This window comes from Culex quinquefasciatus, chromosome 2, assembly GCF_015732765.1.
Source record: "Culex quinquefasciatus strain JHB chromosome 2, VPISU_Cqui_1.0_pri_paternal, whole genome shotgun sequence".
NCBI lineage: Eukaryota > Metazoa > Arthropoda > Insecta > Diptera > Culicidae > Culex > Culex quinquefasciatus.
In genome coordinates this window covers 23510459-23538351 of record NC_051862.1, presented here as the reverse complement: position 1 = coordinate 23538351, position 27893 = coordinate 23510459, and the positions used below count along the sequence as shown (strand labels likewise).

The 27893-nt window shown below is 39.4% G+C and overlaps 1 protein-coding gene across 5 annotated transcripts in view; it reads right to left on the bottom strand.

The window, feature by feature from the left end:
- Positions 1-27893, bottom strand: part of LOC6048218 (dnaJ homolog subfamily B member 6) — a 132596-nt gene that overhangs the window by 88375 nt on the left and 16328 nt on the right. For 3 of the 5 annotated variants that reach the window (XM_038256611.1, XM_038256605.1, XM_038256607.1), the window contains one exon: positions 11591-12221. The gene's annotated coding sequence lies outside the window, so the exon portion shown is untranslated. Of the gene's footprint in view, positions 1-11590; positions 12222-15471; positions 15491-15774; positions 15964-27893 lie in introns of those variants that run through there. The other 2 variants (XM_038256606.1, XM_038256608.1) reach the window with 2 other exon arrangements.

Here is a 27893-nt window from a genome sequence, read left to right as displayed (position 1 = left end):
GGCAATTTTATGCACACGAGCGCCAAGCGTCAACAAAAGTAAACACCAGAAGAAGAAAAAAATGGGAACACTGTTGAAAATAAAATTTCCAACTTGTAAACTGCAGAGCACTTCGAATTTATTTCAGTATACTTTCTATCTTCGAATATAGTACAAAAAACATGCTGCAACTATTTGTACTTGATTAAAACATAAACGAATTTCCTAATTTATTTATTAACTTAAAAAATGCGTTGTCAAACGTTAGCAACTCTGAATTTAGAAAGGTCTGACAAAACGAATTTTGCAGCGAGCTGCTGAGTAATACTTTTCGATACTGTTTCACAATTCCATTTTTTAAATACCTATCTTTTCTGTCATAACGAAATGGCTAACCAAAAAACAGTGCTGAAAAAATCATTATAGCATTCATGTGCTTGTTAAAAACATACTTTCCGACACTGTTTTGCAGCGAAACAAAAATTTCACCGAAAAATCCAGCTAAAAGAAAGGCGAAAATTCAAATTTGAATCACATAATCTTGGAGTACCCTATTTTTTAGACCCATAAACCAAACCTCTTTTAGAACTGATTTTAAATTTTGTATTTTTTTTATTTGGATAAAATTTTGTCCATGGTATTATTAGGTCAAAATAAGCAATTTGCATCATTGATTTCTCCTTACAATTCTCCAAATTTGGGCAATTTGAATTTAACCTCTTAGATTTTTTATATGTTTAAATAAGTGGACAAAAAGTGCCAACATTAGAGCAATAGGGTAATCAAAAATGGTGATTTTAAGAAAGTATCAAAAAATCACATGAAAAACCTTTCAAAAATCATTTTTGGATGTAATAGTAGTTTATGCAACAAGTTGCAAAAAGCAGTTTTTTCAGCCCGATTCGTACATTTATCCAACGAGGTTTACCGAGTTGCATAAATACGACGAGTGTTGAAAAAATCATGTTTTGCAACGAGTTGCTTACAACATTTTTTTGCAATTCAGAAAAACGCTTTTTCAATGAAATTTTATGTCTATCATCCATGTGTTAAGTAAATTCACCGTTCAAAACAAATAAATATTCAAAAATGTTACTTTTCGATACAAGGGTTGAAAAGTTCAAAAATGTTCAACACCCATTTCAGTGCTGAAAAGTAGAACTTTTCAGCACTGGTTTTGAAAGGTATTAATTTTCCGTTCTGTTATTTTTGGTAGGGAAAAATAGGCCGTTTCGTTTCTCCAGAATGACAGAAAAATATGACAGTTTACAGTGGAATTGCAAAAATAATAAATATTTTTTATGATTTTTTGATAAAATGCACAATTTTTTTCAGAAACAGTCATTCTCTGAAGTCATCTCTCAAAAAATATGGGAAATTTCTCTAAAATTTTCTTTTTTAGACATTGTTGATCGAACCTTTGGTTGCTAAGATATGGCCTTACAAAGTATTAAAATATGGTTTTTACCTGAAACAGGTGATGAAAAGTTGAACTTTTCAGCAGTTGTTTGGAAAAGAAATAGTTTTCAACATTGTTTTGATTTAAACGATTCATGTGTGTGTGTGTGTGCAACCAACCAAACGGGACCACGCGGCCGCTTCTTACAAATTGAGTTGTTTCCATGTATTTTTAGATCTACATTCTATACATGCAAATAACTCGCATAGGCATTTGGAAGGTGTTAGCTCTGCCGAGCTTCGGTGACCCATTTCTACGCTGGCTAGCCGAGCGCGAGGTACTTCAGCTTTATCGACAAGCCCCGCTCTGAAGAACGTTTGCACCAATCGGGTTCAAACGTTATTTAGAACTTCCGAACCCTTGTCAAATGGACAAGGACCCAGCGCGTATATAGTTGATAGAAACAGTATTCCTTATTCCAATTGTAGCTCACCAAGTCGCGATGGCCTAGTGGTTAGCATTTTGCTTACCAATCCAAAGGACGGAGGATCGAACCCCGATTCGAGCGACTTTGATTTTTCGTGCATGTTCAGAGTTTCAAGATTTATATTTCCTATACTTTCTCGTTGGGAGCAGATGGGAATCGAACCCAGGACCATTCGCTTATAAAGCGAACACCGTAACCAGTCAGCCACGGCCGCTCCCTGTTTTGATTTAAACGATTCATTGACTAAAAATATGGACATTTGACTTATAATTCTGTTCAAAGGGTGTTTTTCGGAATTGCAAAAAATGTTGTATGGAACTCGTTGCAAAATTTGATTTTTTCATCACTCGTCATATTTATCCAACTCGGTAAACCTCGTTGGATAAATGTAAGACTCATGCTGAAAAAATCTTCTTTTTGCAACGTGTTGCATAAACTACTATTTTGATTCCAAATACAATTTAGAATATCCAAAAATGATTGGGAGAATTTTTGATACCTTCCAAAAAGCTAAAAAAAAAGAAGAAATTAAAGATAGAGCTACAGCAAATTTGTCAGTCGTCATCTGACTCCACTGTCAGAGATTCTGTCAAAGGAGTCAGAGAATTTGTCGACATCCAAATGGGTGTGGTCCGGGAATGTTCATTTATATTTCCAACTGTGATTCATGATCACTTCCGTTGAGAGGTGCGCCTCAAAAACCTCCAAAACATTGGAAAACAGATACACGGATGGACACATTTGCGTTTCCGATGGAGTTTTATTTTCATGAGCCGAGGATATCCAAGCGGGGGAAAACGTGAAAAAGAAGTGAAACATTCAACCGCCAGATTAAATGCTTTATCGATAATGAAATTTGTTACGAACAGTGCGCGAGGGGGTGGTTCAATGACTGATCGTGAAATAGCGAAAAAAAATTCATAAAATTGAACTGTAACTAGTTAAGTGTTTAAAACTGCCGAAATACTTCAAATTTGTTTCACTCGACTATGAATTCTAATGCATTCTAACACAGAAAAACGACTGCCCCTGGAATTTCAATCGCGCCTAGAACTGTCCACATTATTCCACAAACTCATCCACCTTGCGTCGTTTGGACGCCCCCGGGAAACGCGTTGTTGTTGCCATGGAGCGGCTTCGTCGATTTTATATTCCTCCGGCGAAACCGGTTTCCACCTAAATAAAAATAATCGTTCTCTACCAGCAGCGTCTGACTGCCTCTGGTGGTGTAGTAGGGGTACCAACTATCAAAGTCTTCTAGGGCACCGAGGAGGTAAGGCCCGATGTGTCGTTCGATTTCCCACACGAATTTCCGCGGTGCCTCGGACCGCGTCGGCACACTAACGAAATTATGATAATGAAGCTCCCCCCCCCCGCGCGCGTCCAAATTAATCACGAATTTCTTACCGGCCCGCAGAGATTCAACCGCCACGATCAAGTCAAGACGTCCCACTTAGCAGCACAGAGTACACACGCACGCAAAGGGAGGGCGGCGAAAGTGTGCTACAAATCGATCGATTAGTGTGCCAACTTGAGGCGTAATGGCGTGAGAAAAACGCGCCAGCGAGAGTGAGGGCGATAAGCTTCACCGTCGTCGTCCGAGGTTTCGACGTGGTGAACAATGAACCAGTTTCTGTCAAGTCAAGGTGCCAACTCTCGGCTTCTCGCGATGCGCATCAGTGACTCGCACCTCGGTGCAGTCGATTGTTTACAGAACGGAACGCACTTCAAGTGCAAGTGCTGGCAGGGTTGCCGGATCGTGAATATTTTACTTTTTTTGAGTGGCACATGGAGTTGAACCCAAAAATCGATAGATTTAATTTTATAACTGGGTTATAAGATATCCCTTCAGGCCTGAAAAGGGGTCACATTTTCAAATTAATTCAACCTGGCAACCCTGGCCCACCAGTCAGTCCGAGGTGACATCGGAACCGTGTTCCGGTACATTTTTTATGGGACATTAATTGTAATTACCATACCCGCCCCGCGGGCACACCAAGCAAGAGCGTGTGCGCGCGAGGGCGATCACGCCGGCTATACTTTATCAAAACTGCATCACAATGGCCACCAATATGGCTGGTAAACGGAATCGCTGATTGTGTGGAATCAATTGAATCGCGGACGGTGTGTGTGTCCGGCCACGGGCCGTGACCCCTCGGAACGTTTGCGTTTCCGTTCCAAAACCGTCGGTCGTCATCGACGTCTTCAGGGTGTTCCAGTTCGGTTAAACGTAATTTGCGAGACAGAGCGGTTTCCCCCCAAAATGGATCTTTGGCGGATTTAGCAACACCCCCGCGCGCAAGGTAGCTCGAGATCTCGCGCTACTTTGGATGACTAGCCAGCACACCGTCATCGCGCTGGGTTGAAGATTCCGCGGAGCGAATGGAGTTTGGAGTTGGATGCTGTGGTGTGGGTAGAATGCGTTCCGTTCTCTCGGGCCCGGCGGTGTCTTCGAAACCCAACTGCTGTTGCGCTCTGATTGGGTCGCATTAACGGCGGTTATTTGCGGGAAATGATCTCACCGTAATGTTGTGTGTAATGACGGTACGTCATCGGAGAAGACCGACCAACGTGCAGCAGGTCTGCAACGACAGTGTCTGCTTTCCGAAAGGGGGCCCCTCCGAAGGACGGAGCGTAGCTTATTTGGATTAAAAAGTACAAAGTTCTGTGAACTCTTATTGAGCTCATTCAATAGACACGATGTTTTATATCATACTCGCAAAATTATTATTTAATATTATATTATTTAATGCCAAAAATGGTGTAATTCAGATGATTCTGATACACATTTGAATAAATCAGTTTTGATCTTCTTAAAGAATTAAACATTTTCTTCATCATATTCGAACGTGACACTAAAACAATAGTAGTTTATGCAACAAGTTGCAAAAAGAGGATGAACCTCGTTGGATAAATGTACGACTCGTGCTGAAAAAATCAAGTTTTGCAACGAGTTCCATACAACATTTTTTGCAATTTCTAAAAACACCCATTGAGTGAAATTTTATGTCGAATTTTCATGTATTTTGTCAATAAATCATTTAAATCAAAAAAATGTTGAAAAGTGTTACTTTTCGAAAAAAGTGCTGAAAAGTTCAACTTTTCAGCACCCATTTCAATGCTGAAAAGTAGAACTTTTCAGCATTTATTTTGAAAAGTGTTGCTATTCGATTCTGTTATTTTTGGTACAGAAAAGTAGGCTATTTCGTCGTTCAAGAATGACAGGAAAAGTAAGTAGTTTCACGACGGAATTGCAAAAAATATTTTCTTTATAATCTTGTTCTTTTAAGACTCGTCAGATTGTTTGATGACTTTTTCTACCGATCAGAACTAATATAAAGTTTTGGACTGAAATATATAACGGAGCGTTCTTTTATTACGTAACGCAGATGGGGAGGGGGTGCAGGCCGTGTTTCGCTCCATATATTTTTTCAAATTTGTATGGAAATTTTGTTACGAGGGGGGGGGGGGGGTGTCTAAAATTCCGTTTTTACCGTTACGAAATGAAAGAACGATCCTTAAAACTGACTAATAAAAAGCATTGCAAAACAAGTTTGATCTTGTTTAATGATAATGAAAATAACCTTAACATATTTTTCAAAGAAGTGTAGGACATGGGCATTCTCATTTATTGAATTTTTTTTTTTTTTTAACCCTAGAACCCTAACATAACTGGTTGTATGTATGTATTGAATGTATTTATCTTTCAGAAGGCATATTTATTATATCCCAGGATGATTGTGATTATATTTAATATTAATGTGCTTACATATCATAAAGGCGGTGGATATCGATCGGATTTGTACTTCTACTGTTGTTTAATAACATACCTGGAAAGGGAAAAAAATGTTTGAATTAATTAAGTGGATCAAAACATAGCAAAAACAGAACATGAAAAGAAATTAAAAAAAAAATGGATAGGGATTTTTTTAAATGTTCCGCAATTGGAAATAAAAATAATTTTGCAAATACATATTTAAAAAAAAAAAAGATACTTAAAATCCTTAAATTAAATGTAAAGAACATCTGAACAACTGTACTTGTATTTGTGGTTTGAACTATAACATGAAAATTTAAATTAAATTTAAATCTATTTAACATGTACTGTACACCAGAATCCCTCATGACCATTGAGTTCAAACAAGTAGTTCACACAGGGATCAAGTGCTATCCGTCACGAAAATAACTAACTTCTTCCCGTCAAGCACGCTCCATGTGACAAGTGACACTTTTATGAACCCGGGAGCTGACGGAATGTACTGCTGCGAATGATAGTATTCAAACAGAACAAGTGTGTCGTCTGCCGACCAGACCAGACAAACTTACAGTGAGTTCTGCTTAAGTATTCATCCCATGTCTCCCGGTTTTGCCTGCCACAAGAAGAAGAAGTTGATGAACTTCGCAGAAAGCTACACTGCTTTTGAAAGCTTAAAAGCACTTCAAACCGACCCAACCCCCTCAAGCAAAAAGATTTGTCATATATGCGAGAATAATTCGCCAAGACAAATTTAGAACCTCTCGTGATCAGCGGCAAAGGTTTTTGCCGGTCCGGACACCGGTCGTCACGCGGCACGCGGTGGTGGACTATTAATTATTTTTGCCTCGGTCTCTCTCTCTCTCTATCTTTGTTTATATTAGTTTGTGCCGAGTAAGCGAAATCCCAAAGTGCTTATTTAATCTCGCCTGCCTTAAGGCGGATTTTGCTCTGTTTTTGGGCAAATGACGAATACACTATAATACTATACAAAACAGGTAGGAGTATAGGTTTGGTAGTTTCGATTACGGGTTCCAACCGAAATTGCAAAGCGGGAGCGGTGACTTCCAAGAAGGCGATGCCGAAGGATTGGGGTCAAATCCGGTCACGTTAAGAAGATGAGCGAATGAAGTCTTCAAGAATTGCCTTTGAAAAGCTGCATTCGCACGGCACCCCCCAATCGATTCGTCAGATATCTATGCGAGTTCAGCAAGTTACCTCAACAGACAACTTGTGTAATTGCGCTAGGGAAGTCCATCAGGTTTTGTCTGAACAACCAGGTGCGCGCTTCCCAACCGTCGTCGTTGCGGGTCACTAATTACACAATCACCCTACAACAACCTATAGTTCGCCGCATGTTTCGTTTAATATTTTTGTTCACATCATCGCTGCCTTCAAAGTTGTCTGCTTCATTACCAGCAACAGCAACAACAAAAACTCCGATACAGTCAGTGTCTTACGACTGCGGGGTTCGGAACTCATCACCACCAACGCCACACAGCAACACTCCCTGAGAACGATGGGTCGTACATAACAATAAACTACCCCCTGGTTGGGAGCGTACTGAAACTGAGTACACCCCCCTTCTTGGGCGACTCGACTCGACTCCAGTCCTCGTTCCGTAATATGTACAGGAAATGGCAATGATGAAGCTTTATCGATTCAAGAATAGCACAGGTTGTCGATTTTACATGACGTGAACGCACGCAAGAAGACTAGGCAAAAAAAACTGTCGAAAGAACTTGCGAGGCAGTCGTCTCTATGTTCAAATGAGTACATAGGTATGGTTCTAGAAATTGTCCTACGAAGTCAGGCTGGTTCCAACTTAAGTAGAACAAGCGAGCATTCTTTGATGCTTTGGGGGAGCTTCAAAAAAAGTTACTCAGAGTACATTTCATATGAAATGAAACAAAAATCGAGACGTTAACATAAATTACAGAAGACACACTTTAAGATATATAAAAACAAAAGCCGATTTGCTAAAAAAATTAATTCTAACCAAACATTTAAAATTAATTGAGGAAAAAATTACGACGAATATTTAGAGGAGTTATATTCACATATCCATCCCTTACAATGTCGTCTATCATTACATCTTCCAAGTTCCCAGCAACAAACAAAACCCCTTTTTTTATCCTTCACTTCCCAAACTAAATAAAGTTAAATGAAACGTGAAATTTAGATAGTGAACCATGTTATTTAATTCATCACGGACCCCAAGCCCTCTCATCTTCGCCGACCAGCATCAGCAGTAGCTTCAAAGTCAGTCCGTTTTCAGTGCGAATTTCTCGACTTCAGGTTGAACATTCAACTTTTGCGTATTTCCTTCCGGATGTGTAACCCTTTTCCCGCGGGGATGACCCTCGAGCCTGACATGGTCGGGCTCAGCCGTTTTTTTGTCTGCCGCTATCGTTATGATTACTTTTAAGGCACTTTCTCTCCGAATCTTCAAGCTGGTCGCCGGATTTGCGTAAAATATGGAGAGCACAGATAGCGAAAGGAGAAAAAAACCTTTCCGAACAACCTTCAACTAATGAGCAAAAAAGGGCCAATTTTTGCCTGCTGCGAATGACTTCATTGGAGTGGAATCTGCCCGGATTAGACGGAAAGTTATGTGCAATCTTGTGACTTTTGCGATGAAGCTTGTGAATTGAGTTGTAGGCCAAGGGTTGCGTAATCTTGGTGATGCCTGGAACCATTACTCCGTCGACATTTTGCATCTATGTCTCAATTGTTGAATTATGAATTACTTAATGAATGGTCTCTAAATATTTGGTGATTTATTTTTTGGAAATGAAATTTAGAGTAAAATGCTCTCGGCCGTCACATGCTTTTTTCTCTCGGTTAGTTCACTGTATCTTTTAACTCTTTCTCGGAGTGTTTTTTTTTTTTTCTCTAGGCGCTCGATACATTTGCCTTTCAAACGATCACGTTCCTAGTTTACTTAAACTGATAACTCATATGGTCTACAGCAAGCCCGTACACCAAGTTATTTAATAATGTTTTTATGAAGCCAAATCCATCGTCGCAAATTTCCGTCAATTCCGGCAAATTTTGTCCCAAAACGATAAGCACTTATGGAAGGCGTGCCCAAAAGAAGCAATTGAAACTCTTTTTGGCAAATTTGGCTTAAATACTTTTAAACGATTCCCCTTAACCCAGCCAGAAGTAAAATGATATCTGGAAAGCGCAACCAATTAGCTTCCAATTTCGCAATCACATATATCTTCCACTTCAAATCAACTAATGGGGGTTTGAACTCTTCGTCGAAATAGGAAAATGACCACATTATCTCGCAAAAAGCAGTTTGGACCCCAAAACGAGCATCCATTGATAAGGTAAACGCTTCCTGTTGCGAGCACGAACAAAACCGAAAATTAAGCCCAAGAGGCCAATCTAAGGAAAACGCGCCAAATCGTTTTGATTAGAAAGTGATAGTTTGACTGGGCCACGTGATACAAAACAGCGGTCAAAGGCCGGATGCCGCAATAATTCGGGGGACCTTTGGGCAACTCGCTGATGGTCAGCGGGTGTTCAGCGCTTACTACCGTAACTTCCCGTTGTTGTAGTTTCTGTTGATGGCGGAACAATAAATAACGTCACAAATGATTGATGATTGTGGCCGGGCGGCGCTGGTTGGTTGTTCCTGCCATGATTTGGCACCGGAGTTGACGGCGCGATTGGGAGCTAATAGGCCAAATTGGTGTTTAATCAGCGGGGAGGGATTTCGGCGATAGTTCAGAGAAAGACTACCGACGGTGGAAGAGAATCATATGAAATATGGAAAAATTACAAAATTTCCAAGTTTTTGATTGTATACCATTCTCCGTAATGCCGTTAACCAGAATATACCGTTTGAGGCTTGTGAACATTCGATTTTTAGTTGATAGGTAACTGAATGCTTTGTCGGTTTTATTCAATCAACATGACTTTTACACTCTTCTTTAGTTGGTTCACGCATCGTTTGAATTGCAAAGAAATTTTTGTCACCTTCCCCATGACTGCATTCGAATGATTGCAATCACTAAACAGCACTGCACAAGCAACAAAAAGAGAAAAAGAAAAGACATTGCACAAGCAACAAAGAGAGAAAAAGAAAAGATACAGCATGTGCCTTCGCGTCGCGCAGCTGCTTGAGTGTTGAGCACGGTTTCGTTCGTTACGAATTTGTGTGCGTTCACTGACGATCTCTTCGTAGTTTTTAGTTTGTAGTTTTTAGTTTTTAGTTTTTAGTTTTTAGTTTTTAGTTTTTAGTTTTTAGTTTTTAGTTTTTAGTTTTTAGTTTTTAGTTTTTAGTTTTTAGTTTTTAGTTTTTAGTTTTTAGTTTTTAGTTTTTAGTTTTTAGTTTTTAGTTTTTAGTTTTTAGTTTTTAGTTTTTAGTTTTTAGTTTTTAGTTTTTAGTTTTAGAGCGAGTTGTGGCGCTATAACCACGGCAAATAGTGTCCAGGGCATTCGTGGAAATACAATGTCCCATCCCAGAGGGTCCCGGAGTACCAAACCTTCTTAGCATGGTGCTCCCAACGAATACAACCAAAAATCTCGGAGCGTATGGTGGTGTGTCCCCACGCTTCTTCCTCCCTGTCGATTCAGAATTGTGTTGTTGTTCGAACACTCCGTGCTCAAACTCAACCCAATTACGAGTCCTCTCTGCGATACGGCTTTACGCAGTAGGCCTGGCCGCTTTAACGCTTGTGATGTTTCAATGCATTCCGATGCAATGGCGCACTACAAATGTTAATAAATGACAAGAAGAGTGCTAGGCGTCATCTAACCTAAGGCACTCTCCAGGATCCCTTCGAAAGATTGGCTGCGCTAGGGTCTGATTAGATTAGATTAGATTAGATTAGATTTAGTTTTTAGTTTTTAGTTTTTAGTTTTTAGTTTTTAGTTTTTAGTTTTTAGTTTTTAGTTTTTAGTTTTTAGTTTTTAGTTTTTAGTTTTTAGTTTTTAGTTTTTAGTTTTTAGTTTTTAGTTTTTAGTTTTTAGTTTTTAGTTTTTAGTTTTTAGTTTTTAGTTTTTAGTTTTTAGTTTTTAGTTTTTAGTTTTTAGTTTTTAGTTTTTAGTTTTTAGTTTTTAGTTTTTAGTTTTTAGTTTTTAGTTTTTAGTTTTTAGTTTTTAGTTTTTAGTTTTTAGTTTTTAGTTTTTAGTTTTTAGTTTTTAGTTTTTAGTTTTAGTTTTTAGTTTTTAGTTTTTAGTTTTTAGTTTTTAGTTTTTAGTTTTTAGTTTTTAGTTTTTAGTTTTTAGTTTTTAGTTTTAGTTTTTAGTTTTTAGTTTTTAGTTTTTAGTTTTTAGTTTTTAGTTTTAGTTTTAGTTTTTAGTTTTTAGTTTTTAGTTTTTAGTTTTTAGTTTTTAGTTTTTAGTTTTTAGTTTTTAGTTTTTAGTTTTTAGTTTTTAGTTTTTAGTTTTTAGTTTTTAGTTTTTAGTTTTTAGTTTTAGTTTTTAGTTTTTAGTTTTTAGTTTTTAGTTTTTAGTTTTTAGTTTTTAGTTTTTAGTTTTTAGTTTTTAGTTTTTAGTTTTTAGTTTTTAGTTTTTAGTTTTTAGTTTTTAGTTTTTAGTTTTTAGTTTTTAGTTTTTAGTTTTTAGTTTTTAGTTTTTAGTTTTGAATTGGAACATATAATCTTTGTACAAAAATTTCACTAACAAGTCAATCTCATCGTAACTGCACATGACCGCCGAAAATCCTTGAGCTTGTGCAAACCCCTGCGTGTCATTCCATACCGCAAGACTCATTCTACACACCACCGTCAGAAGTCTCCCACGACGCGACACGTAGGCGGCTCCTGACTTTGAACTCCCACCGATATCAACCCAATGCCTTCGATGTAAAATCACATGCCTGGGATGATGTAAATTCTCCGCCTTTTCTTCATGTGTCGACAAGAAATTACTTTCGATTTGAAACAACAGGGGATACCACAATGGCAATCGTCGTAATCTTATCGCAGAATAACACCGTATCAACAACACTTACCTTGTATGACGCCGAAGACCTGGCTGCTGCTGGTACTCCAAATAATGCAAAATTTTCGTATTTCACCACCCGTGAAAAAAAGGTGTTGCCAAGGTGTGTGTACACGTCTGACTGACGACACAACACGTACAATTCCACGTATTTTGTTGGTTTTACTCTACAACTCACGCTCGCTCACTTTAATGATTTCACTAAGCGGCGAATGGGTATTAATTTTTCGATTTGCTTCAACTCACACTCTGTGTGTGTGCAACGACAGACACTTGAAATTTTTTCCACTGATTCACTTTTTTTTCTACTTTTGCACAAATGCACAACAACTCTTTTCCTTGACGGGCTCTGTTGAAGCGGCACCGAACCGTGAAACGTGAGCAAATTTCCACCACAAAACACTTGTTTATTTTTTGTTTCACCGCAGAGAACCGACCGAGAAATCGATTTTCGGTTCTGGCAACAACGCGAAACTTCCCGCAAGAACACGGTCCTACCACGGTGCTTCTAGAAGAGGAAGGCCTCTTGTGGAACACGTTTCTCCAAACTGCTAAAGATCTGCTGTTATCGCAAAGCCACCTCCGAGGAACTTCCAAGATTTGCTTCCTGCCTGGACACAACTTCTGCTGAAACTGGTGGCCTGCAAAAGAAGGAAATTGAACATTCAGTATAGTGGAATAACCTTTTGCCAGGAGTTGACGGAAGGACCCTTCCAAGAGAAACTGTGAGCGTGTGCTTTCAGAGAGAGGGCATGCGCACCCGGGACCAACAACGACCAGCAACAAGAACCCCACGGGTGCTTCCTGGTGTCAACTCAGGTGGTTGGTCCCGGAATACGATCCGGTTGTAACATGGCGGGTGGCGGCAGGTTCAGGGATGATACGCGTATCGGGTCACGCCCGGTTCCGGGAGATTTGCCAGAGAAGAACGAAAGGATTTAAGAGGAGAGAGATTTGATGATGTTTTGGTTGATGGTGTGGAGTCAGCTGACTGGAAGTGATAGTAAAAATGTATAACTCTCATATTTATAAATTTTTTGACAATAACATTTAACATTTATAAATTTGCTTATTTTTTACGAGTTTATTTTATTTAATATCTAGTTCTAATCTTTGAAATGTATTCTTACATTTAACATGAAGATATTTTGAACAAATTTTGTTCAAATAAACTTACATGGAGCAAGTTTTTTTTAATTCTGTGAGCTATTAAAATCAGCTATTCTTTTGATAACTAATTGTTTTACGAAGTAATATTTTATGCAACAAGTTGCCGAAAACAGATTTTTCAGAAAGAGTTACATTTACATATATCCAACGAGGTTCACCGAGTATCATAAATACGATGAGTGCTGAAAAAATTAAGTTTTGCAACATTATTTGCAATTCCAAAACACCCTTTGAATGGAATTTTAGGTCAAATCCCATGTTGACTACAAACATTTAATGCTCAAATCAAAACAATTTGAAAAGTACTGCTACAAGCTGAAAAGCATCCATTAGAGTGATGAACGCTGTATCTTTTCAGCCCTTCTATCGAACTGTATTACTTTTCGACTCAGTTATTTTTGGAGAAAAGTAGACAGGTAGTAGTTTCATGACGGAATTGCTAAAACTAATTTTCTCAAGTCAGATCAAAACAAACTGCCATTCTATAGAAACGTGAAAACAAGCCAAAAATTGAAAAAGTGACTTAAAAACATGAAAAAATAAGATAGGCAAAATGTCATGATAGGGGGTACAGAATAGACTAAATACTACCAAAAACAAACATTACTTAACAAGATAAACGCAAATTAAAATGAAAAACGGAAACGGAATCGACGTAACACCTTATAATGTGGCCCTGTTAAACCTTGCGGTTTCGTCAACGGATCCACAGGCGTGTATCGTTCTTTTTGCGACAAGACTCCGCCTCCCGGGTCTCCTAAGTGTGAAGGTATGGCACGGGGAGAGGGCACCGAATACCTATATTTACACTTAGAATTTTTTGCGTCCGCCTCGGGAGGATTCGAACCAGCGACTTCTGGATTGTGAGTCCAGCGCGCGGTCCGATTGATCCACACAGGCAGACAAATTAAAATACTAAAAATAAAATAAGAAAAACCTAAAACAAGAGTAGTAAAGTTTTTTTGTAGAACAAAAGTTGCTCAAAATAACTCCTAAAAACCGGAAAAATAAAAAATTTCGAAAAAAATGGACAGTAGAGGGGTAAAAAAGAAAGAAACTAATTAGATAAATATAAAAGTGATTATTTCCATATCTCATCAAAAGAAAAAAAATCTTTTTGAAAATATTATTTTTTTATGTTTGAAAAAAGGTGTGAATTTTTTTAAAAAATGTCTTAAATTCTTGGAAATTTTTAATTTTGTTATAGGTAGAAACATAACTACAACATACCTTAAGAAACATTCATAAATCACATATCAAACGAACCAGATGATTTTTTTTAAACGATAAAAATAAATAAATATTTTTTCTCAAATATTATACCGAATCACTTTTTTTCTTGCCATCCTAAATAAATGAATCCTCCAAAAGCTTTGCAACCGGGAAAAACAGTTCGGAAAAATAAGTAACACTTAAAAAAAACTTTTCGAACTCATTGATAATTAAAAAATGTAAAATCAAAACTTTTACAATGTAGGTATACCATTTTTTATATATTTTATGTTTAAAAATTTTGCAACTTACGTTTGAATTTTCGTTTTTTACTATTTTAATATTGGCATGATTGATGTTATGTGTTAAGTTCAAAACACATTGTTAAATGAGTTTCAAGTATTTAGCAGTTTTATTATTTAGTTGGATATTTAACTTTTTTCAAGTTGTAGGTAATTTCATTATTTTGAAAATAAAGCTTAAAATTTATCTTTGCTAAAAAAAACATTTAATAAAAAACGCAATGTTAACAAATCAAATAATCTTGAAAGTTTTACTTAAAAATTAAAAACTTAATAAAATAACAAAAAGCTTTATGAAAACTAAAATTAAATACAAAAAAGGACAAAAGTACATGCAACACAATTAATTCAGGATCATTAAAACTAAATAAAATGAACCATATAAGAACGTATCAACATGAGTGATACGAATCTTTGCGACTGTAGGCAGGGTTATCAGGACATCGACCATCTCGTATGGGCGTGTCCAGATCACCAGGCTCACAGAATTAAGTTGAAAGATACCCTCAGGGCCCGAGGAAGACCACCAGAAATCCCGATGCGAGACGCGCTATCTCAACTAGACCTTGATGTTCTCTATCCTATCTATCAGTTCCTCTCAGATTCCAAAATATCTATTTAGTTTTCTTCCAGTTAGTTTTCCTTCAGTTAGTTTTCCTTCTGTTAGTATAACTCGCCTTCGCACAAAGCCGTCGTTTCTGGATTGTACCGGAAGCAAAGCAAGAACGCCCCAGCAGCTGGACATCGAGTTGCGGCTGAGGACAAAAGCAAAGGCCAGAAGATCCAACCAAGACCCCTACACAATCCCCCTTCCCTTCCCACGCCTTGTCTTTAACATCAATCCCTTTCCTACTGACCCCGAGTAGGCCGCGGGTAATCGGCTCCCCTCCCACTAACATTTACATACAAGATCCTCTGTAATTATTAAGTCAAATGTAATTACAAAAGCCAACTCGGTCCTAACCAGGTCCCAGCACCGAAAAGGACCTAATAAAAATAATTTTATGAAAAAAAAAACCATATAAGAACTCGTTCTTCAGCTGGATTCCAGTCCAGACATACAAAAAACCCAAACTGGTTTGGTGTACTCCTTTTTAATCGCTTCGTGCCTGCTTCTTCTTGCTCGTCCTCGTGAGTCCTTCTGCACTCAAAAAGGTGTATTTTTTGTGTCCCAAATTCCACCATCGCGTAAACCCCCAAAACCAACCAACGCGAACAGCCGATAAAAACAAAGTCAATTTTCGTAACACTTTGGCAGCAAATCAGCAGCAGGCCACCACTTCCACTATCACAGAGCTGCCTTCTACTCAGCTACGGCTGGCTATCCGGTTCATGTATAGTAGAGGCAAAACAAAGTGTGGTGTTCTTGGCACCAACACCTTGCATATACAGACGAACCTACACACATTCAACCAAAGAAGGAGGGTGAGTTGGATTCTCTGGGCAGAAGGAGGTTGAACAAGCAGAACCAGACCGGAGATATCAGCAACCAGCTGACGTGATAACTCACCGATGATACGAGTATCGATGTTCTGGACCTGGATCAACGACGCGCGGGGTGGGATGATCAGAACGACGATCGATTGCTGCTACTTGAGAATCCCCGAAGAATCGATGCAGACGAAGAAAACCGACCTACACGACCGAACGAACGTGTGTTCACCGAGCTGGGTACAACATTCAACTGAACGGACCAAGAAGTCGGGCGGCGGACGCGAACCCAACAGAGCTCAACGCGCCCAACTCTCGCGCGGCGTGGTCGCTCTTTGGTGAGCTCGAGTTGAGTTGGATTGAGTCTATAGACATACTCGGCAGCAGCGAAACAGAGGAGCTCACCACACACACCCCCTTTTTGGGTTTATAGGAGAGAGTGGCCTTGCTCACGCGGAACGGAACACACCCGCGCGAGCCCGAGAACGAACGCAAAGTTGAGTTTGGGTGCTGGGTGTGGGTTGTGGAAGAGTTCTTTGCGAGAAACGTGAGATCACAGCGGATAGGATGGTTCATGCGAATTGTTGGACTCCGAGAAAAAAAGTATTATTTTGACATAGGACTATGTCTTTACTTACTATATTGGGGGGCCAGTTCAGAAATTCGATCCAAAGCGTCACTTTTAAGCGTTAAAAAAGGGGACATTTTGAACGCTTATATCTTTTTTCCCTGTGAATCAATCCAGATGGTTGGACCACCAATCGAAAGAGGAAGACTTCAGCTATTGTTTAACTACATAGATAGTCTGACTAAACATAGTTAAAGCACTTAAAACATGCAATCAAAATGAGTAATTTTTCAGTACAAATCGGACAGATGACCAATCAGAGCGAGCGTATGCATTCGAGACCGCGCCCCTTTGTGCCGTTCTCCGGCTGTGCCGCTATTTAAGCAGAAAATTTCGCAAAAGCAAGTCACTTTGGAACGAGCACTCGAACTGTGCACGTCGGGCCGGCGCGGAGCAGCAGCAGCAGCGGCCAATAGAAGAAGAGGACCAGCAACCAGAAGGAAGAACACCGGCAGCAGAAGGAGGAAATTCGAGCGAATCGGACGGCGTGGAAGTCGCTATGATGCGGCGGTTCTCATGAAAAATGGCCAATTCGACAGTGGTGAAAAAAAAAGCTGGAGTGGCCGGTGCCCATGAAGAAGGTTCCCCCGGGGCCTGGGGAGACATTTACAGAAATATACGAGTTGTGGCAATATGGGTATCAAAATTCATGGTTTTGATACTGCACATAATAATGGCCATTTCGACAGTAGTGGCCACAACCTGGAGTGGCCGGTGCCCTCAAAGAAGGTTCCCCCGGGGCGTGGGGGGACATTTACAGAAACATACGAGTTGTGGCAATATGGGTATCAAAATTCATGGTTTTTGATACTGAACATAATAATGACCATTTTGACAGTAGTGGCCACAACCTGGAGTGGCCGGTGCCCTCAAAGAAGGTTCCCTCGGGGCCTGGGGGGACATGTACAGAAACATACGAGTTGTGGCAATATGGGTATCAAAATTCATGGTTTTTTATACTGAACATAGTAATGGCCATTTCGACAGTAGTGGCCACAACCTGGAGTGGCCGGTGCCCTCAAAGAAGGTTCCCCCGGGGCGTGGGGGGACATGTACAGAAACATACGAGTTGTGGCAATATGGGTATCAAAATTCATGGTTTTTGATACGGGTAATTCTCCGCCAACTCACACAGCAGTTGCCCCGACCCCTCTTCGATATGCGTGAAACTTTGTCCTAAGGGGTAACTTTTGTCCCTGATCACGAATCCGAGGTCCATTTTTTGATATCTCGTGACGGAGGGGCGGTACGACCCTTCCATTTTGCACATGCGAAAAAGAGGTGTTTTTCAATAATTTGCAGCCTGAAACGGTGATGAGATAGAAATTTGGTGTCAAAGGGACTTTTATGTAAAATTAGACGCCCGATTTGATGGCGTACTCAGAATTCCGAAAAACGTATTTTCATCGAAAAAACACTGTGTTAAAAATTCTCCCATTTTCCGTTACTCGACTGTAAAATTTTGGAACATGTCATTTTATGGGAAATTTAATGTACTTTTCGAATCTATATTGTCCCAGAAGGGTCATTTTTCATTTAGAACAAAATTTTTCATTTTAAAATTTCGTGTTTTCTAACTTTGCAGGGTTATTTTTAGAGTGTAACAATGTTCTAAAAAGTTGTAGAGCAGACAATTACAAAATTTTGATATATATACATAAGGGGTTTGCTTATAAACATCACAAGTTATCACGATTTTACGAAAAAAAGTTTTAAAAAAGTTGGTCGTCATCGATCATGGCCGTTCATGGTCACCCGCGACAGACACGGACGACGAAACAAAGAGAAACGCAAAAAGTAACTTTTTCAAAACTTTTTTTCGTAAAATCGCGATAACTTGTGATGTTTATAAGCAAACCCCTTATGTCTATATATCAAAATTTTTGTAATTGTCTGTTCTACAACTTTGTAGAACATTGTTACACTCTAAAAAATAACCCTGCAAAGTTAGAAAAAACACGAAATTTTAAAATGAAAAATTTTGTTCTAAATGAAAAATGACCCTTCTGGGACAATGTAGATTCGAAAAGTACATTAAATTTCCCATAAAATGACATGTTCCAAAATTTTTACAGTCGAGTAACGGAAAATGGGAGAATTTTTAAAACTTTTTTAGTGCTTTTTTCGATGAAAAATACGTTTTTTCGGAATTCTGAGTACGCCATCAAATCGGGCGTCTAATTTTACATAAAATTCCCTTTGACACCAAATTTCTATCTCATCACCGTTTCAGGCTGCAAATTATTGAAAAACACCTCTTTTTTCGCATGTTCAAAAATGGAAGGGGTCGTACCGCCCCTCCGTCACGAGATATCAAAAAACGGACCTCGGATTCGTGATCAGGGACAAAAGTTACCCCTTAGGACAAAGTTTCACGCAAATCGAAGAGGGGTCGGGGCAACATTTCCCGATTTCGTGTGAGTTGGTAGAGAATTACCCATACTGAACATAATAATGACCATTTTGACAGTAGTGGCCACAACCTGGAGTGGCCGGTGCCCTCAAAGAAGGTTCCCCCGGGGCCTTGGGGGGACATTTACAGAAACATACGAGTTGTGGCAATATGGGTATCAAAATTCATGGTTTTTGATACTGAACATAATAATGACCATTTTGACAGTAGTGGCCACAACCTGGAGTGGCCGGTGCCCTCAAAGAAGGTTCCCCCGGGGCCTGGGGGGACATTTACAGAAACATACGAGTTGTGGCAATATGGGTATCAAAATTCATGGTTTTTTATACTGAACATAATAATGACCATTTTGACAGTAGTGGCCACAACCTGGAGTTGCCGGTGCCCTCATAGAAGGTTCACCTTGGGAGAACATTTATGACAATTTTGCCGACAAATCTATGAAACAAAATAAAATAATCTTATTTCAGATTTCACTAGCAATCCAAAAACACATTCAAATTGTTTGGTCCTATGTCTTTCGGTTATGTCTCTGACATACCATCTTGAACTTTTTTTTTCTAAAATTTGACAGTACAACGCAAATCTTCGATTATATCATATTTATGTATAGTGCTATTTTACATTTCCGTTTAATTTCTACCGTTAACTCTCGCATAGTGAACATAGGCTGTGCATTTCGCAGATTTGTCAAACACGACTTAATATTTTTGCAATATTTTTAAAGCGATTTGTTCGACTGGTTCAAACCTACTACCTACCTACTTTTTTCAAAAAGATTGCAAATATTTCATGTCGTTATAGTGCAATCGAATAAATACAAAATGCGAAATTTAACTGTACCGTAAAACGGGGTGACTTTGATAGCCGGGGTGACTTTGATAGGTTTGCGATTTTTCCGCAAAATGAAGAGTACAATTAAAATACGTAAGGAATGGTTTAGAAACATACTGACCGTGGTAGAGAAGTGTTCAAAGTACCTCAAGAAGAACTTTTTATAAAATTTTGACAAGTTCAAAAAGTTAGTTAACTATAGTTAAGAAAATTTTGATGAAAGTCATTATTTTAAAATTCTCAAAGTGTCATGATTTTCTCAATGAACGTGATTTTTAATCGGAAAACGGAATGCATTTTCGGATTCTTTGGACAATTTTCCACTAGGAGAAGGTTAAAAAAGTTTGTAAATAATAAATAATATGTGTTTTTGAAACACAATTAAAAAACATCCTCAAATTCATAGGCAATTTCAGTTGAACAAATTCCATGTAAAATGTGAAAATTTGTGATTCGTGCTTCGAATTCAGGATAAAATGCAATATAAATCGGAAATTTTATAAACAAAACTAGTTTAAACAAATTTCAGGCAAAATTCCGTCTTTTTAACAATTTTATCTAAAATTAATATATTTTTTGCTGAAAAGCTTATACAATTAGTTAACAAAATATAAACATTGATTTTTTCTGAAAAACTTTATCAGCTACTTTAGTGATAGTATATTTAGCGTACAAATAATGTTTGAACATCTTAACGTGAAGACTTCGATCAATGACATGATTTTTCGTTCAAAGATATAAATTATGCGTCGCCTTCAATATTTTGACAAAATTCCTTCAACAAGTTGTTTAGAATAGTGCCCTACACATGCTGATTCCTTTTGGTAACGATTATAGCATTCCTTGTAAAGTTATGGAAATCGTCATTAATCAATGATTGCCAACTAGGACGTCAATGACTGTGCCACAAAATTATATAAATTTTGAAGCACTTTTGATTTAGATCAAAAATTCTTTCGGTGGCTTCAAGAAGGCAACAACCGGCACATGCTGATTCCTTTTGGTGCTGAAATTCGATAAATTTAATTTAATACAGAATATTTTATAGTGATGATCAATTTTTTTCGAAAATAATCAACGGCTTCACATTAAATAATAAATATGATTTTAACAAGAAAAACTATCACTATCAAAGTCACCCCGGAATCAAAACTAAGAATTTTTAACGTAACTATTTTTCTAAACATTATTGAAAAAATCTTTTTTTCCGAAATAGTGCATGGACTTTGTGTGGCCTACCCCAGTACATGTTTTAAAAATCATAATCTTGAGAAAAACCTTACTTGTTGGAAAATATTCTAAAAACTAATTGAAATCCTATCAAAGTCACCCCGGTTTACGGTACTCAATTTTGCTGCCTCATGAAATGTTATTAGCGATTAAAAATAGTTATTTTTCCATAGAAATCATGGGTATCAATGAGTTATTTTTTATCAAGTTCGCTCAAAGTTGACACAGATCCGCATAATAAACCTAACAAACAGTTTTCTATTTGTGAAGCAGGAAATCATTATTTTTGGGCACCCTTAGGCTGGTACAAATATTTTTAAAAGTTTTTGTCACCCCCCCCTTCAAAATTGGCCCGAAAAATCAGGGGGCAAAAAAAATATTTTTACAATAAACTTCAAAATTTCAATGAAAATTCAAGTGCAACCAGCTGAAATCAAATTAAAATACATTCTTCTGCGTTTAAAATCATTTTTAGCATGTTTGGGTTTATTAAAAAATCTTAAATTTTTTGAAAATTTTCGATGCAAAATCTTTTTTCGATACAATTTTTATTTTTGTCAGATCTTAGATTTTTTGAAAACTAGAGATTGCAAAACAACTGAACTAGTGTAAAATGTATTTTAAAACACATTTTTCATTTAAATGTGAAGACTATGGCTTGTTATTTAAATTTTTATATTTTTTATTTTTTGCCCCCTTGACCTCGATCATTTTGGAAGAAAATTGATCATCACTCTAAAATGCTCTGTATTGAATTCAATTTAACGAATTTATTCACCAAAAAGGAATCAGTATGTGCCGGTTGTTGCCTCCTTGAAGCCACTGAAAGAATTTTTGATCCTAATCAAATGTGTTTCAAAATTTATATAATTTTGTGGTACAATCATTGACGTTATAGTTGGCAATCATTGATTAATGACGATTTCCATAACTTTGTAAGTAATGGGATAATCGTTACCAAAAGGGTAAAGGGTGTGTAGGGCACTATTCTAAACAACTTGTAGAAGGAATTTTGTCAAAATATTGATAGGGGCGCCAAATTTATATTTTTGAACGAAAAATCATGGCAATGATGGAAATCTTCACGTTATGCACAGATGCCAAAATTTAATGGAGACTTTTATAAACAATGGCAGCAGGCTTGGCCGAATGTACTCATGGGTTCGATTCCCATCTGCTCCTACCTTCCATTGGATGTCGAAGTAAAACGTCGGTCCTGGCCTTAGTTATTGCTAAACTACTGTAAAATGCATTTTAAAACACTTTTTTTCATTCATATGTTAAGGCTATGGTTTGTTGTTTAAATTTAATGTTGAAATTTAATATTAAAATGTTAAGCTAATAAAATAAATTCTCTGAAAGTTAGAACGACAATCATTATTATTATTATTATTAAGCATTTTTGATTTTTGAGTTCTTTTATATTACCATAGGGACTATTTTGCATCATTAGTTCTCCCACAAAAATTTTCCTAAATTTCCGACAGGTTCAAAAGTCTCTTTCTTTATTTATCATTGTTAGAACTTTATTATTGTTCATCACAAGATTTTATGATTTACAATACTTTATTTGATACTCATCGGCAATACATTTGATCACGTACAACAAGTACCAACATCCAAATCAATTTTCCATCAACCAGCTAGAGGTACAGATGCTCGAAAATTTCCCAGGAGCAAGCACACTCCATCAATGAAGCAGCAATAAAGATAAAACCGATTAGTAACAGGATTCCAGCGTGTCGTCGTCCAATATTGTGAAACGCACACACAAACACAAGCAATTAAGCTTCGAACTTGCTCTAAAGCTCAAGCTGGCTTGCTGCATGGATCAGCAATCAATGAATGATCAACGGCGGGCAGCAGTCTTTCCATGCCTGATGCCTATAAGCTTCGTCGTAATTGAGATTAGCCCAGCGAAGGGGGTTCCGATTTCTTCGCTCTACGAGTTGGCAGCCAGCCTAGTATGGACTAACGCTCATCATCCCACGTCAAACGGCCGTAAGATGCGATTTTTTTTATTATTTGCCATAAAAAATAAATCTATATCATTTACGCCATATCGGAGCTGAAGGGGACGTATCTTGAACTAACCGTGCCAATATGGAGAAAAGTGAAACATACTCTTGAGCACGACGCCACGACGGGGCGGTCAACCGAAGCTCAAGCGTTTGATTAATCCATTTATGGTACGAGGTTTATTAAAAATGATGGCCTTGCCGAGATGAGGTCCACGATCTATGGTGGGAAAGTTTTCATATACAAGATGACATTGTCACCGTATCAATTGGTACTATCGAGTATTAAAGCTGAACGAAATGGTTAGTGTTTGATCACTAAATTCTACACCTAAAACTATTTTAATTATGTAGGTTTCTAAGGCTACGAAGTAGCACTAAATGACATTGATTTGGCTGCCACTTTCTGGGGCACCAGGTCGGCCACAAATTGTCCACACCTGGTCACTAGAAACCTGCGCAACATTCAATCATTCCAGCAATAAAAAAACCGACTCACTCGAATCATGCGTGAAATTATGTGTCTCTTTCCAGAGTGGCAACAAAAAAAAAGTTCAAGATGGTATGTCAGAGACATAACCGAAAGACATAGGACCAAACAATTTGAATTTGTTGTTGGATTGCTAGTGAAATCTGGAATAAGATTATTTTATTTTGTTTCATAGATTTGTCGGCAAAATTGTCATAAATGTTCTCCCAAGGTGAACCTTCCATGAGGGCACCGGCAACTCCAGGTTGTGGCCACTACTGTCGAAATGTCGAAATGGCCATTATTATGTTCAGTATCAAAACCATGAATTTTGATACCCATATTGCCACAACCAAGGCCACAACTCGTATGTTTCTGTAAATGTCCCCCCGGGCCCCGAGGGAACCTTCTTTGAGGGCACCGGCCACTCCAGGTTGTGGCCACTACTGTCGAAATGGCCATTATTATGTTAAGTATCAAAAACCATGAATTTTGATACCCATATTGCCACAACTCGTATGGTTCTGTAAATGTCCCCCCGGGCCCCGAGGGAACCTTCTTTGAGGGCACCGGCCACTCCAGGTTGTGGCCACTACTGTCGAAATGGCCATTATTATGTTAAGTATCAAAAACCATGAATTTTGATACCCATATTGCCACAACTCGTATGGTTCTGTAAATGTCCCCCCGGGCCCCGAGGGAACCTTCTTTGAGGGCACCGGCCACTCCAGGTTGTGGCCACTACTGTCGAAATGGCCATTATTATGTTAAGTATCAAAAACCATGAATTTTGATACCCATATTGCCACAACCAAGGCCACAACTCGTATGTTTCTGTAAATGTCCCCCCGGGCCCCGAGGGAACCTTCTTTGAGGGCACCGGCCACTCCAGGTTGTGGCCACTACTGTCGAAATGGCCATTATTATGTTAAGTATCAAAAACCATGAATTTTGATACCCATATTGCCACAACTCGTATGGTTCTGTAAATGTCCCCCCGGGCCCCGAGGGAACCTTCTTTGAGGGCACCGGCCACTCCAGGTTGTGGCCACTACTGTCGAAATGGCCATTATTATGTTAAGTATCAAAAACCATGAATTTTGATACCCATATTGCCACAACTCGTATGTTTCTGTAAATGTCCCCCCAAGCCCCGGGGAAACCTTCTTTGAGGGCACCGGCCACTCCAGGTTGGGGCCACTACTGTCGAAATGGCCATTATTATGTTAAGTATCAAAAACCATGAATTTTGATACCCATATTGCCACAACTCGTATGTTTCTGTAAATGTCCCCCAAAGCCCCGGGGAAACCTTCTTTGAGGGCACCGGCCACTCCAGGTTGGGGCCACTACTGTCGAAATGGCCATTATTATGTTAAGTATCAAAAACCATGAATTTTGATACCCATATTGCCACAACTCGTATGTTTCTGTAAATGTCCCCCAAGCCCCGGGAAACCTTCTTTGAGGGCACCGGCCACTCCAGGTTGGGGCCACTACTGTCGAAATGGCCATTATTATGTTAAGTATCAAAAACCATGAATTTTGATACCCATATTGCCACAACCAAGGCCACAACTCGTATGTTTCTGTAAATGTCCCCCCGGGCCCCGAGGGAACCTTCTTTGAGGGCACCGGCCACTCCAGGTTGTGGCCACTACTGTCGAAATGGCCATTATTATGTTAAGTATCAAAAACCATGAATTTTGATACCCATATTGCCACAACTCGTATGTTTCTGTAAATGTCCCCCCAAGCCCCGGGGGAACCTTCTTTGAGGGCACCGGCCACTCCAGGTTGGGGCCACTACTGTCGAAATGGCCATTATTATGTTCAGTATCAAAAACCATGAATTTTGATACCCATATTGCCACAACTCGTATGGTTCTGTAAATGTCCCCCCGGGCCCCGAGGGAACCTTCTTTGAGGGCACCGGCCACTCCAGGTTGTGGCCACTACTGTCGAAATGGCCATTATTATGTTCAGTATCAAAAAGCATGAGTTTTGATACCCATATTGCCACAACTCGTATGGTTCTGTAAAAGTTCCCCCAGGCCCCGGGGGAACCTACTTCGAGGGTACCGGCCACTCCAGGTTTTTTCCACCACCAATTCGAAATTTTTCATGAGAACCGCCGCATCATAGTGGCTTCAACGCGGTCCGCTTCGCTCGAATTTCCTCCTTCTGCTGCTGGTGGTTCTTCCTTCTGGTTGCTGGTCCTCTTCTTCTATTGGCCGCTGCTGCTGCTGCTGCTACGCGCCGGCCCGACGTGCACAGTTCGAGTGCTCGTTCCAAAGTGACTTGCTTTTGCGAAATTTTCTGCTTAAATAGCGGCAGAGCCGGAGAACGGCACAAAAGGGGCGCGGTCTCGAATGCATACGCTCGCTCTGATTGGTCAACTGTCCGATTTGTACTGAAAAATTACACATTTTGATTGCATGTTTTAAGTGCTTTAACTATGTTTAGTCAAACTATCTATGTAGTTAAACAATAGCTGAAGTCTTCCTCTTTCGATTGGTGGTCCAACCGTCTGTATTGATTCACAGGGAAAAAAGATATAAGCGTTCAAAATGTCCCCTTTTTTAACGCTTAAATGTGACGCTTTGGATCGAATTTCTGAACTGGCCCCCCAATATAGTAAGTAGAGACATAGTCCTATGTCAAAACTTCTCAATCGAACGCTGGGTGGTGATCATTCAATTTGACTGGGATTACGCCTCGAGCGATAGGGGTGAATCGGTTGGGCCGAGGCACCACCAAGGAAGAGGGGACGACTCAGTGCACCAGTCGCCGCCGCGGCAGCAGTGACACAAAGGAAAGTCAATCAATCCGTGGGCCCACAAGCGCGATGCGGTCTCCTGGGATCGGGGAAAGTCGATGAATTGCCCACAGCCCAGGGCTCAGTCAGTGCGGATAAATGCATTTGGGTTTATTTATGGTCAATTGATGTTTGCCGACGACAACGCCGCGGTGAACCTGTAATTATACAACTCAGGGAAACCTTTTCCTTTTCTTATCACGCGCTTCATAATGGTCTTTTTCTTCAGGAAGATCGTTCAGGGGTTCGAGAATGTATCAACAAGCCCTACATATGTACAGCTTTGGCATGATTCTGGTCTTGAATTTAAAAATTATATTTGAGTATTTATTTTGCGATTCTATTCTTAATGGAACATTTTTGTTTTTATGAAACTATCGATTCCTTATGTCCTATTTATCCCTCATGTTCAGCTTCCCTTTCATCGAATGCCAGCACGACTTCCATCTACAATTGACTTACATAAGTCAAAGTACAGAGAAAGTACATATCACTTGACTTTTTGGCGATCCACACATTTAAACCGAACTACTCCCAAAAAAAAGGGATGAAGATCAGTTCACGTTGTACGACACTCAAGACGCCTTTTTCGGTCATCGTGCTGCAGCGTCTCTCTATCTCTCTCTCTGCATAAGACCAACGAAGACACAAACAGTTGTCCACCACCGAAAAACCAGTTTGCGTTTTTTTTTCGTAGCCCTCCCATAAGTGCCCTCAAAAGAAGTCCAAAATTGCGACGTATTTTGTATGGGTTGTACAAGCGACCAACATCATAATCTGGTTTTCTCTCCGTTTAGCGTCTTCTCGCTATCAGTTTCACTTTTTCATAAGGTTGGGCCCCAGCATAAACACGCAGCTGATTTATCTTAAATTTCGGCGCGACGCACTTTCCTTCCTCGGACATCCGACCAAACGGTTGAAAAAGGTTGAGGCATCGCGTAGCCTTAAATTGATTTATTGTTTCGTGGTTTCGTGAGGGGCGTGAATTAACGCGTGCTATTGTTTGATGCGAGGGCAGTTTATGACCCCATCAAATTTGACCAAACCACATGATGGGCTGAGGTTTGAGGGGGAGAAGGGAGGGCTGAACATCGGCTGCAATCAACGTGCGGAATGTTTACTCTGTAAATTAGTGGCCGACAGCGTTGGACCGTTGAATGAGTTTCATCCTCCTGGCATGAATCGCTAATTACCAATGTTTAGGGCGATGATTAGATTAAGAAGTGGGATTGATTGCTGGAGCTGGTTTGTAACATCAATCTTCTCGCCACTTTCTCTAAAGTGAAACAATGTGTTGGCCCTCGTAGCCAACTTTAAACACATCATATAATAACCTAATCAGAACGTTGTTCAGAAGAGGCCACAGACAAATTCGCCCACGCCATAATCATAGTTCAGGGATCACAAATTTGCTCGTAAAACCGCCCCTTCAAGCCAAGCACGCGGGAGAGAAAGCGCATCGAAACCTGGTGCAATATTTGCCAATATTTCACGGTTGGCCGATTGTTGTGTCCGGTTCGAACGGAACATGTTGCTCCAAGGGGTAGGAGGAGGTCAGCAGCAACGGGCTGCCACCGCTAGCCACAGAAACAACGGTTAACTCGCAAAATTTATCGCTGCCCCAAAGATCAGTCGGCCCAGTTGGCAGCCGGCGGAGGCATGACCCTTTTCCAAGCGAGCGAATGTTCGATTTGTATTCATGGCTAATTTCGCTGCTGCGCCGCGAATCACGTGTGGCTGTGTGCGGACTCACGCGAGCGGTAAATTGAAACGGTTTCCGCCACGGTT